Genomic DNA, 12,800 nt, shown 5'->3' with positions numbered 1-12,800 from the left:
TTATTGTAACCCTGGTGCTCCAGTATCCCCAACAGTACACATGTTTATTGTAACCCTGGTGCTCCAGTACCACCAACAGTACACATGTTTATTGTAACCCTGGTGCTCCAGTATCCCCAACAGTACACATGTTTATTGTAACCCTGGTGCTCCAGTATCCCCAACAGTACACCTGTTTATTGTAACCCTGGTGCTCCAGTATCCCCAACAGTACACATGTTTATTGTAACCCTGGTGCTCCATTATCCCCAACAGTACACATGTTTATTGTAACCCTGGTGCTCCAGTATCCCCAACAGTACACATGTTTATTGTAACCCTGGTGCTCCAGTACCACCAACAGTACACATGTTTATTGTTACCCTGGTGCTCCAGTATCCCCAACAGTACACATGTTTATTGTAATCCTGGTGCTCCAGTATCCCCAACAGTACACATGTTTATTGTAACCCTGGTGCTCCAGTATCCCCAACAGTACACCTGTTTATTGTAACCCTGGTGCTCCAGTATCCCCAACAGTACACATGTTTATTGTAATCCTGGTGCTCCAGTATCCCCAACAGTACACATGTTTATTGTAACCCTGGTGCTCCAGTATCACCAACAGTACACATGTTTATTGTAACCCTGGTGCTCCAGTACCACCAACAGTACACATGTTTATTGTAACCCTGGTGCTCCAGTATCCCCAACAGTACACATGTTTATTGTAACCCTGGTGCTCCAGTACCACCAACAGTACACATGTTTATTGTAACCCTGGTGCTCCAGTACCACCAACAGTACACATGTTTATTGTAACCCTGGTGCTTCAGTGTCCCCAACAGTACACATGTTTATTGTAACCCCTGGTGCTCCAGTATCCCCAACAGTACACGTGTTTATTGTTACCCTGGTGCTCCAGTATCCCCAACAGTACACATGTTTATTGTAATCCTGGTGCTCCAGTACCACCAACAGTACACATGTTTTAAGTATGTGTACTGTTGGGGGTACTGGAGGACCAGGGCTGGGAAATACTGCTGTAGCCAGGTATATCTAGATACTGAGGGGGTTAACATGACTTTCTTTGTTATCCATAGGTATTCATGGTGTTTTGAGAAACAAAAGATACATCTTAATGATTTTACTTGTTCCACACACTTAAGGGTAAGATAGTAACAGACCGAGGAAAATAACCATCGTCACACAAAGTCACCATAATGGAACTATCCCAAGGGGGTTCCCTGTGTTTGGGGTAGGAACGATACTATGATACTAAGTTTAATTCCGCTAGCTCTGTTCTCTCCTCTCCACTCTGACGTCTTTTCATCAGGAAAACAGGAGAGCCAGAGACAGGAAATGGGACAGGGGAATCTAATTAGTGTTGCACACTATGCGCCACCCACTGTAGCCTCCCCTCCACCCCACCACCCAGAGAGGCTTGTTTATCATACTTCCATAACTGGCCAGTCATCTATGATGTACGGTGCAACAAAAAGGGGCGACAGCCCTAACTGAGTGCTGGTGGTTATGGAGCTAGCTCCAGCATTTACTTGAATTTTAATGATTTTTATGTTAATTATATCCTTTAAATTTCTCCCGGCTGCCCTAGTGCACGTTGCGAGGGGAGAATCTCATCATGGTATTGCTGTGTCTGGGGCACATTACTTTGTGGGTTTAAATGAGCCCCTCGGTAGCATATCAGCTTTTATGGCAACACGTTTTACATTTTACCACCAGTGAAATCAATACATGATGAACTGGGAGAAAAAGCTCCTACCCAAGCAGCAATGTAACTAGACACTAAATCCTTAAATCCTTATATATTCAGTAGGCCGGGATTGAGCTGATATTAAAGATAAAGTAAACCAACACCACAGGGAAGACAAGACCAGGGTCTGGAGAGACAAGCAGCTAAACACAAGGCCAGGGTCTGGAGAGACAAGCAGCTAAACACAATACCAGGTTCTGGAGAGACAAGCAGCTAAACACAAGGCCAGGGTCTGGAGAGACAAGCAGCTAAACACAAGACCATGGTCTGGAGAGACAAGCAGCTAAACACAAGACCAGGGTCTGGAGAGACAAGCAGCTAAACACAAGACCAGGGTCTGGAGAGACAAGCAGCTAAACACAAGACCAGGGTCTGGAGAGACAAGCAGCTAAACACAAGACCAGGGTCTGGAGAGACAAGCAGCTAAACACAAGACCAGGGTCTGGAGAGACAAGCAGCTAAACACAAGACCAGGGTCTGGAGAGACAAGCAGCTAAACACAAGACCAGGGTCTGGAGAGACAAGCAGCTAAACACAAGACCAGGGTCTGGAGAGACAAGCAGCTAAACACAAGACCAGGGTCTGGAGAGACAAGCAGCTAAACACAAGACCAGGGTCTTGGAGAGACAAGCAGCTAAACACAAGACCAGGGTCTGGAGAGACAAGCAGCTAAACACAAGACCAGGGTCTGGAGAGACAAGCAGCTAAACACAAGACCAGGGTCTGGAGAGACAAGCAGCTAAACACAAGGCCAGGGTCTGGAGAGACAAGCAGCTAAACACAAGACCAGGGTCTGGAGAGACAAGCAGCTAAACACAAGGCCAGGGTCTGGAGAGACAAGCAGCTAAACACAAGACCAGGGTCTGGAGAGACAAGCAGCTAAACACAAGGCCAGGGTCTGGAGAGACAAGCAGCTAAACACAAGACCAGGGTCTGGAGAGACAAGCAGCTAAACACAAGACCAGGGTCTGGAGAGACAAGCAGCTAAACACAAGGCCAGGGTCTGGAGAGACAAGCAGCTAAACACAAGGCCAGGGTCTGGAGAGACAAGCAGCTAAACACAAGGCCAGGGTCTGGAGAGACAAGCAGCTAAACACAAGACCAGGGTCTGGAGAGACAAGCAGCTAAACACAAGGCCAGGGTCTGGAGAGACAAGCAGCTAAACACAAGACCAGGGTCTGGAGAGTCAAGCAGCTAAACACAAGGCCAGGGTCTGGAGAGACAAGCAGCTAAACACAAGACCAGGGTCTGGAGAGACAAGCAGCTAAACAGCTAAACACAAGACCAGGGTCTGGAGAGACAAGCAGCTAAACACAAGGCCAGGGTCTGGAGAGACAAGCACCTAAACACAAGACCAGGGTCTGGAGAGACAAGCAGCTAAACACAAGACCAGGGTCTGGAGAGACAAGCAGCTAAACACAAGGCCAGGGTCTGGAGAGACAAGCAGCTAAACACAAGACCAGGGTCTGGAGAGACAAGCAGCTAAACACAAGGCCAGGGTCTGGAGAGACAAGCAGCTAAACACAAGACCAGGGTCTGGAGAGTCAAGCAGCTAAACACAAGGCCAGGGTCTGGAGAGACAAGCAGCTAAACACAAGACCAGGGTCTGGAGAGACAAGCAGCTAAACAGCTAAACACAAGACCAGGGTCTGGAGAGACAAGCAGCTAAACACAAGGCCAGGGTCTGGAGAGACAAGCAGCTAAAAACAAGACCAGGGTCTGGAGAGTCAAGCAGCTAAACACAAGACCAGGGTCTGGAGAGACAAGCAGCTAAACTCAAGACCAGGGTCTGGAGAGACAAGCAGCTAAACACAAGACCAGGGTCTGGAGAGTCAAGCAGCTAAACACAAGGCCAGGGTCTGGAGAGACAAGCAGCTAAACACAAGACCAGGGTCTGGAGAGACAAGCAGCTAAACAGCTAAACACAAGACCAGGGTCTGGAGAGACAAGCAGCTAAACACAAGGCCAGGGTCTGGAGAGACAAGCACCTAAACACAAGACCAGGGTCTGGAGAGACAAGCAGCTAAACACAAGACCAGGGTCTGGAGAGACAAGCAGCTAAACACAAGGCCAGGGTCTGGAGAGACAAGCAGCTAAACACAAGACCAGGGTCTGGAGAGACAAGCAGCTAAACACAAGGCCAGGGTCTGGAGAGACAAGCAGCTAAACACAAGACCAGGGTCTGGAGAGTCAAGCAGCTAAACACAAGACCAGGGTCTGGAGAGACAAGCAGCTAAACACAAGACCAGGGTCTGGAGAGACAAGCAGCTAAACAGCTAAACACAAGACCAGGGTCTGGAGAGACAAGCAGCTAAACACAAGGCCAGGGTCTGGAGAGACAATCAGCTAAAAACAAGACCAGGGTCTGGAGAGTCAAGCAGCTAAACACAAGACCAGGGTCTGGAGAGACAAGCAGCTAAACTCAAGACCAGGGTCTGGAGAGACAAGCAGCTAAACACAAGACCAGGGTCTGGAGAGACAAGCAGCTAAACACAAGACCAGGGTCTGGAGAGACAAGCAGCTAAACACAAGACCAGGGTCTGGAGAGACAAGCAGCTAAACACAAGACCAGGGTCTGGAGAGACAAGCAGCTGCATTGAAATGTGAGCCACAAGCAGACTAAGCTGAAAGACACCAAATGCCAAGAAAAGTCTATGTTTCTAAGGCATTAGTGTGGTTTTGGTCTTGTGGTACGAGGTTAGGTTTAGTTATCATGGCCTAATTGCAAGGGTAGCCTTGATCAGACAGCTTCTGAAACAGTTGCCTCCTTCTTCAGCTTCAAAAATGACCTTACTGCTACTTCCTTGAAGGGTGTTGGTTGAGGACATCTCAATGGAATGGTATAGTCCAGTCTACCTTCACCACCTCCTTTTTCTCCCAGAATGGTTCCTTCCAGTCTAAGGAATGTACAGTGGAACCATTCCAGGAACCAGGAGGGTTGAGGATGGACTGGAACGTGAAGCACCACAAACCTCAAGCTCTGCCGTCAGCCCTAGAGCTAGGAGCTAGAGAGCTAGGAGCTCTGCTCTGATTAAGCCCCAGTCATTAAGGCTAGGCTGGAACAGGCCTGCCTGCTACACTGAGGTTTTGGTCTGGAGAGCCTCTCAGCTAGCCTGGATAAACCAGTCTGAGCCCTGTGCTCACCATTGAGAGAAGCATTCAGTCTAGTTGAAACAGGCTAACCATAGCTGCATGATAGATGGAAAAAGGCTGTGAGTGAGTAGAGGTTATACAGTACCAAGCATTCCTTTGTGAACATCCTGTCTGGTCTAACCACACATTCAGAAATACAGTTGGGGGATTCAAATGCTAACAGAAATAGAAGATGACGAGCCAAATCAACACTGCTGTGAATAAACCTCAGAAACAGAGAGTTATAGAGGGCATTACCAAATGATGTCTTCATTGCTATCAGATACATGCGCATACATCAACCGTCACACTCTTACACACACTGAGAATCAGTGTACAGTTGGGGTTGAACTGGAACTAATTTAGATACACCTGATGCCGGGGTTGGTAAACGGGGTGCGGGCTGAGTGATGGGAATGTCAGCATTTGCATTTAAATTGGCACCATTGTGTTGATATAGGTGGGGTTTAATCACAGGATGTGAAAGGCCCTTGCCGCCTCAAAGCTACAGCTACCGCCGGCACCGCCGTCAGGCATAATGCTCACAGGATGATTACAGAAGCAGCTCACACTCATGTTAATGGAGCTGCTAAAGTGAGTGAGTGCGATAGAGAGAGAAAGGAGAGAGAGTGTGTAGGAGTGACAGCCAGCACAGTGAAAAAGGCTTCAGGGACATCCGTCTTATTCTTTCCCTGTCATCTTCTGTCAATTATGTAGATCAAATCTCTATTCCTGTGGTCTCTGACCCTCTCCAATCCCTAAGGAGACAAACCTCAAAGGATTAGCAGTGGAGACATAATGTGTCCATCTCTGTTTGGAGGAACATTTCCACATGATTATGAGCTCAGTGACTATCCAGTATACACACAACAGATTGGTCATGTTCAGTTATGAATGTGAGCAATAAGTGATTTCTGATTCACAAGAGGCATGGCTACAAAACATCAGAAACATGCTCCTGTTGTATTCTAACTGCTGATGCTCTCATTATCTGTTTGTTTCTTACTTCAATGACGTGTGGGGAAGAAGAAAAACACTGTTCAGAACTTAGTTTCCCCATCATTGGGCAACTTCTTGTGACAAACTTCTAATAAGACAGAAGAAAGATATCTGTCTCATGCTAAAAGCTATGCACTTCTAGTCTTGGCAGGCTCTCAGCGGAGTACTGGTCTCTCTCTCGCTCATGTGACATGTCCCCTCTCCATTAAGGTAGATGGGGAGGAGGGACCCAGAAGCCCCTGGAGGCCCCATGGCAGGGGGAGGTGGGCAGGCAGTTGCAGCATGGCCCCGGTCACACCAGGGAGAGATGAGCGATTTGAGATTGGCTCCAGACATCGCCATTGTCTGGCAGAGTTCAAAAGCAGCTATTAATCATGCTGACAACCACACACACACATATACACACACACAAATATATACACACAAATATATATATATATATATATATATATATATATATATATATATATATATATATATATATATATATATATATATATATACACACATATACACACACACACACACACACACATATAGAAGCACACATGTACACACAAAGGATGAAAGAAAGAGAGAGTGGGTGGAAACACACCCACACACACACACCAAGTGAGAGGGGGGACAGAACACCCACATACTGTAGAATTCAATTTGGACACACACACACACACCTAACTAAAGACTACAAGTTTGGGCGGCCCAGTTCGTCCCTCCTACCCTGTAATAGATGACTAGAACTCCACCATGTTGATCTAATGTATGGTCGACGATAGCGCAGGAAACCATTTTTGCGCTAAACATCTTAATTTTTATTTTCCTTTTAATTGACGGTTCCCAAAGCGACTAGAAGATAAGCTGTAATTAAAGTGCTTTAATTCACACATTCATTACAGCAACATCGATATTGTATTATGTTCTCGGAGACATACTAATGAGTGTGTGAGAGAGAGAGAGAGAGAGAGAGAGAGAGAGAGAGAGAGAGAAAGAGAGAGAGGGGCAGTCAGACAGAGAGAGAGGGGCAGTCAGACAGAGAGAGAGAGAGACTGTATTACAGATGTGTTACTGTTTGTTTGATAGGTGACACAGCAGGTGATATCAGTGATGGTGTGTGTTGGAAAGACAGGGAAAGATGGCATGTTATGTTTTTCCCAAAGAAATGACGAGGGTATTGCCTCGTGAAATTAATCAGAGAGCTAGCTACCTGTCAAGTGCCTAATCAGGTGTGTGCTTGTATGTATTAGTAATTGCCTGTCACAGCAACCGCTTCTCCTCAAGCCAATAGTGGAGTGAATCAATTTCTGTGTCTGTGTCTGTGTCTGTGTCTGTGTGTGTGTGTGTGTGTGTGTGTGTGTGTGTGTGTGTGTGAGCATTCCATGCAGACGGAATCTCTGATTAAAGGGAAGCACCTTCAATTTGTACTTCCCTGTCCTAGGCATAAATACAACACATCACCATGCTGCCTGTGTGTGTGATTAGGAATGTCCCAGACACTCAGCCCGACACTGTCAGAGGCTGCTACACTGCTACTCTACATCACCTTTGAACATCTACATCACAGAAACAGCACGCACGCACGCACACACACACACATAGGATTCCTATCTTCCTCCCTCACAAACCTCCTCAGTTCAATTCCCTTAAAACTGGCTCAAGGCCCACATTTAATTTCTCTTCCAATAGAAATTAATAAATCCATCTTTCACAGATCATCGATAAAAAAGAAAAGGTCTTTAAAACACACACTGCTCCTCGTCCTGTGCCTGTCCTAAGTCAAGCATGCTTGAAGTTTCTTTCTTGTGCTACAGAGTACAGGAAAAGTAGACATTGGTGTGGCCTGGAGGACTGCACAATCACAAAGGGAGATACGGTGGTGTTATTAGGAGACAAGGGTCCATTTTGGGGTCTCAGAGGCTAACTGTCTGTTTTCTGGCAGATGGAGCCGGAGGTTACAGACCTGTTAATGACAGTCCAGTGAGGAGGCTCAAGGAAGAAGATGGACAACACTGGAGCCTGTATTTAACACTCTCTCTCTCTACCTCCATCTCCATGCAAGCATTTCGCTACACGCAAAAAATAATATCTGCAAAATATGTGTAAGCGACCAATAAAAATGTAATATGATTCCCTTTTTCTATGGTCTCTCTCTCAGGGTCTCTCTTTCTGTGTCTAACAATATCTGTTTCCCTCTCTCCCTCTCTAACTGTGTCTCTGTCTCTCCCTCCATCCCACTCTCTTTCTCTGTCTGACTGCCTCTCTCTCTTTCTCTGTCTGACTGCCTCTCTCTCTCTTTCTCTGTCTGACTTCCTCGACCTGGCCAATGCCTTTGGCTCAGTTCCCCATGAACTCCTCTGGGAATCCTTCAACTTTTTCCACGTACCAGAACCCATCACTACACTGGTAAAGGCCTATTTCCAAGACCTGCAATTGTGTTTCACAACACCTGACTTCACAACAACATGGCAGCGCTTGGAAGTAGGCATAATGGCAGGCTGTACAATTTCTCCTCTGGCCTTCACTATGGCCATGGAAGTCATCATCATGGCATCGAGATGGGTGGTCGGCGGTGAGAGAACTAAGGAGGGGCTCCGTCTCCCACCTATCCGAGCATACATGGACATGACATGACTACACTGACCACCACTGCAGCATGCACCAGGCGGCTACTTGCAAAACTGCAGGATAACATCAAGTGGGCCCGGATGAAAATCAAGCCAAGCAAATCTCGAAGCATTTCCATAGTCAAGGGACAGCTTAAAGATGTGAGGTTCTGCATTGGAGATGACCCGATACCAACGGTGTCTGATAAAGATCAAGTGCAGCAAGTAAGGCAGGACATCGCCGACGGTCTTGAGAACATCAACAAGACCCTACTGCCTGGGAGGCTCAAGCTTTGGTGCCTACAGTTTGGACTTCTCCCCCGGGTAATGTGGCCACTCACCGTCTATGAGGTCCCAATAACAACAGTGGAGAAGATGGAGCGAACCATTACCTCATACGTGAAGAAATGGCTGGGTGTCCCACGATGCTTGAGTAACATCGGCCTCTATGGCAAAGGGGTCCTTGAACTACCTCTTACAAGTCTAACGGAGGAGTACAAGTGCTCTAAAGTAAGACTTCAGATGACATTGAAGGACTCTAAAGACCAGACCATTAGCAAGGCTGCACCTCCCCTACAAACTGGACGGAAATGGACATCATCCAAGGCTGTGCAGCAAGCAACATCAGCCCTGAGACACCAAGACATTGTGGGGAATATCCAGCATGGAAGAGGAGGCTTTGGCCTGGCAGAAAGCAAACCAACGTTCCATAAGGCAACAACATCTGAACGCAGGAAGCTGGTGGTCAAGGAGGTGCGCAGACAGGAGGAGACTGCAAGAAGTGCAAAGGCTGTCTCTCTTGCTAAACAAGGTCGCGGTGGGAAGGCCTGGAGAGGAGAAAGATCAACTGGAGTGAGCTTTGGCAAATGGAGGCAAGCAACATCAGCTTCATCATAAGAGCTGTTTATGATGTGCTTCCATCACCAAAAAATCTACATCAATGGTATGGCGAGGACTCGACCTGCCCCCTCTGCCCAGCTCCAGCGACTCTCAGGCATATAATGACAGGTTGCAAGACCAGCCTCTCACAAGGCCGTTACACCTGGAGGCACAATCAGGTCCTCAAGAGCCTGGCTGCAGCACTTGAGACCAAGAGGAGTGCAACCAATTCATTACCTCCAAAAACAAGCAATCCTGTCAAAACAACAACATTCATCCGGGAGGGACAGAAAAGGCCCAAGTATCCTCCTACAAAGCCAGAAACTGGACACCTAGCCATGGCCCGGGACTGGAAGATGCTTGTCGATATTGGCCAGCAACTAATTTTTCCACCTGAGATTGCTACTACCAACCTTAGGCCAGACATGGTACTCTGGTCCCCTTCACGAAAGGCTGTGTACATCATAGAGCTCACAGTCCCGTGGGAAAACTCTGTTGAAGAGGCCTACGAGCGTAAGAAACTGCGTTACACAGAGTTGGCAGCAGACGCAACTCAGCGTGGCTGGAATGCAAAAGTCTGGCCAGTTGAAGTGGGATGCAGAGGATTCGTGGCTTCTTCCACCATCAGGTTGCTGAAAGAACTTGGAATCCATGGACAGGCTCTGCGGCAGACCGTCAGAGCAGTTTCTCAAGCAGCTGAAAGAGGCAGCCAGTGGATCTGGATTAAACGGAAGGACCCTTGCTGGGCTATAACTTCATGACCCCCCACCCCCACCTGAGAACCCAATTCAGATCCCTCCAACTTGAGGAGGGCATATGAGGTATGCGGTCAGCTGTCGGACTGGCTCAGGGAAGAGGACGCCCCTGCCTTGCATAGTCCCGTGGGACATCTTAATTGGGCATGGGACACAAGCTAAGGCTTGATCACCCTTTAGCTGGCCACCTTTGATGAGAGTGTTTAGTGATTAAAGGCCGAAACACCCACTGATTCGAAGGCACACTACTGAGGATGTGTCCCAAAATTGACATCTTAACAGAGTCTAAGAAATAAACCTCCCATGCCACTCTGTCAACATCACGGCAAATCTCATGCGAGTGCATTCCATCTATTGGCACAATGGACAGTTTTTAACATCTCGTCCCGTGTTTTATGATTCTCCTCTCTCTCTCTTTCTCTGTCTGACTGCCACTCTCTCTCTTTCTCTGTCTGTCTGTCTGACTGCCTCTCTCTCTCTTTGTCTGACTGCCTTTCTCTCTCTCTCTCTTTCTTTCTCTGTCTGTCTGACTGCCTCTCTCTCTCTTTCTCTGTCTGTCTGACTCTCTCTCTCTCTCTTTCTCTGTCTGTCTGACTCTCTCTCTCTTTCTCTGTCTGTCTGTCTGTCTGTCTGTCTGTCTGTCTGTCTGACTGCCCCTCTCTCTCTTTATCTGTCTGACTGCCTCTCTCTCTCTTTCTCTGTCTGTCTGACTCTCTCTCTGTCTGTCTGTCTGACTGCCTCTCTCTCTCTTTCTGTCTGACTGCCTCTCTCCTCTCTCTTTCTCTGTCTGTCTGACTGCCTCTCTCTCTCTAACTGCCTCTCTCTCTCTTTGTCTGACTGCCTCTCTCTCTCTCTCTCTCTCTTTCTCTCTTTGTCTGACTGCCTCTCGCTCTCTTTCTCTCTTTGTCTGACTGCCCCTCTCTCTCTCTTTCACTGTCTGACTGCCTCTCTCTTTCTGCCTCTGTCTGACTGCTCTCTCTCTCTCTCTCTCTCTCTCTCTCTCTCTCTCTCACTGCCTCTCTCTTTCTCTGTCTGACTGCCTCTCTCTTTCTCTGTCTCTCTTTCTCTCTCTAACTGCCTCTCTCTCTCTTTCTCTGTCTGACTGCCTGCCTCTCTCTCTCTCTCTCTCTCTCTCTCTTTCTCTGTCTGACTGCCTCTCTCTCTGTCTGACTGCCTCTCTCTCTCTCTGTCTGACTGCCTCTCTCTCTCTCTCTTTCTCTGTCTAACTGCCTCTCTCTCTCTGTCTAACTGCCTCTCTCTCTCTCTCTCGCTCTCTTTCTCTCCCTCTTTCTATCAGTCTCTTTCTGACAGAAACACACGTTCAACATCCATTTGCATGAAAATGGAAATCAAAAGCTCTCTTCCCTTCAGACCTTCTCTGTAGGTCAATGAGTCAATGAGAAAGTACATATGAGAAAATACATATGTTTTTAAATGTACACACACACAGTTGTTTCTCACAGATGCTGGAAGAACAAGACATGTATTCTTAATTTGCCTAATCTTGAGCAAACTATTCTTGTCATGTATCAGACTATGCCTGTACTGTAGCCATGCATAGAACTAATCCTCCTAGTGCGTCACCTACAGAGGAAAGAACCTGTGTCTTCTGCAGCGAGGACGACACACATGGCTAGCTACACTCAATCAACAACTCTCACAGCTAAAATGCTACTCGCCCCCCTGCTCGAGTCTTAATCCTGGCTACATATACTTCACCTGGTAACACTTGTCGAGACATGACTTTAACATTAATCTGAAGACTGTTATTTATCTAATTAACTAACTATGTTTAATTGTTACTTTGCACACAAACCGCCGCCCGCTTTGAGTAAGAAATCTTGAATGTCTTTATGTGAAATGCCTGGGATCACGGTGGATCTCTCGGTGAACAGGGCCGCCTTGGAAAGGGGGTTGGGCCTTTTCGCGGCATGCTTGTAAGGCTCTGATCGTCCAAAATGGTTCCGACAAATCTTCTACTGTTGTTCTTCTTTGTAGATATCCGGTATCCGGTGACATGTAGTGTAGTCCTGAACAGAACTACAGAGTTGATTTTCCTTACATTCGCTCTTGAAGATGCTTCTTTGAAGATAGGCTAGCCAGCCGTGTCGATGGTTCCCCAGTTCGTTAATGAGAGTAGCATTATACAATGGTTTTAGCAGAGTAACAGAATGGTCCTACTTAAATTAGCTTTCAAAGATACTTTACTTAGGACAGCTAACCAGCTGTACCAGTGATTGTCCGGGAGGGGAGTTTATCATCTCCACCTCGTGTTGAGATTCAAATTTCAAACTACTTTAAATGTGGAGCTGCAGCTTCACGTCTTTCTGGTCGAATGTGTTTTTTCTTAACCCATAATTTATACAGTTTGCTCAAACGGGGAGGTTCCGGCAGGCTGGCATGCTCCCTGACCTCACTCCGGGTGGTAACTACTCAATGTGCAAAGTCTTAACAAAAACACTTTCATAATTGTTCATATTAGATGCACAACGCATAGTATATGTAGTGCATATGTAGTGGGTATACTTTCCAAGTTACAGTATTTCCTTTATACATTTTTTATTGACATAAAAAAAAAATGACATTAGTGTTCTATAGATCGCCTCTGACTATTCCCCACGTTCTGTGTTATTGTTCCAGTATTCGCTTTTGAACATGTTAGAGTTTTAGCGGGAAAAAGTC

At 46.9% G+C, this 12,800-nt stretch overlaps 1 protein-coding gene across 34 annotated transcripts in view; it reads right to left on the bottom strand.

Moving 5' to 3' along the window:
* The window catches only part of LOC139389480 (ARVCF delta catenin family member b), a 323,546-nt gene that overhangs the window by 87,714 nt on the left and 223,032 nt on the right, over window positions 1–12,800 (bottom strand). The gene's annotated exons all lie outside the window — the stretch shown is intronic.

The sequence above is a fragment of the Oncorhynchus clarkii genome, chromosome 30 (genome assembly GCF_045791955.1).
Source record: "Oncorhynchus clarkii lewisi isolate Uvic-CL-2024 chromosome 30, UVic_Ocla_1.0, whole genome shotgun sequence".
Taxonomy (NCBI): domain Eukaryota; kingdom Metazoa; phylum Chordata; class Actinopteri; order Salmoniformes; family Salmonidae; genus Oncorhynchus; species Oncorhynchus clarkii.
The sequence above is the reverse complement of the archived record's forward strand: the minus strand, read 5'-3'. Positions and strand labels throughout refer to the sequence as shown.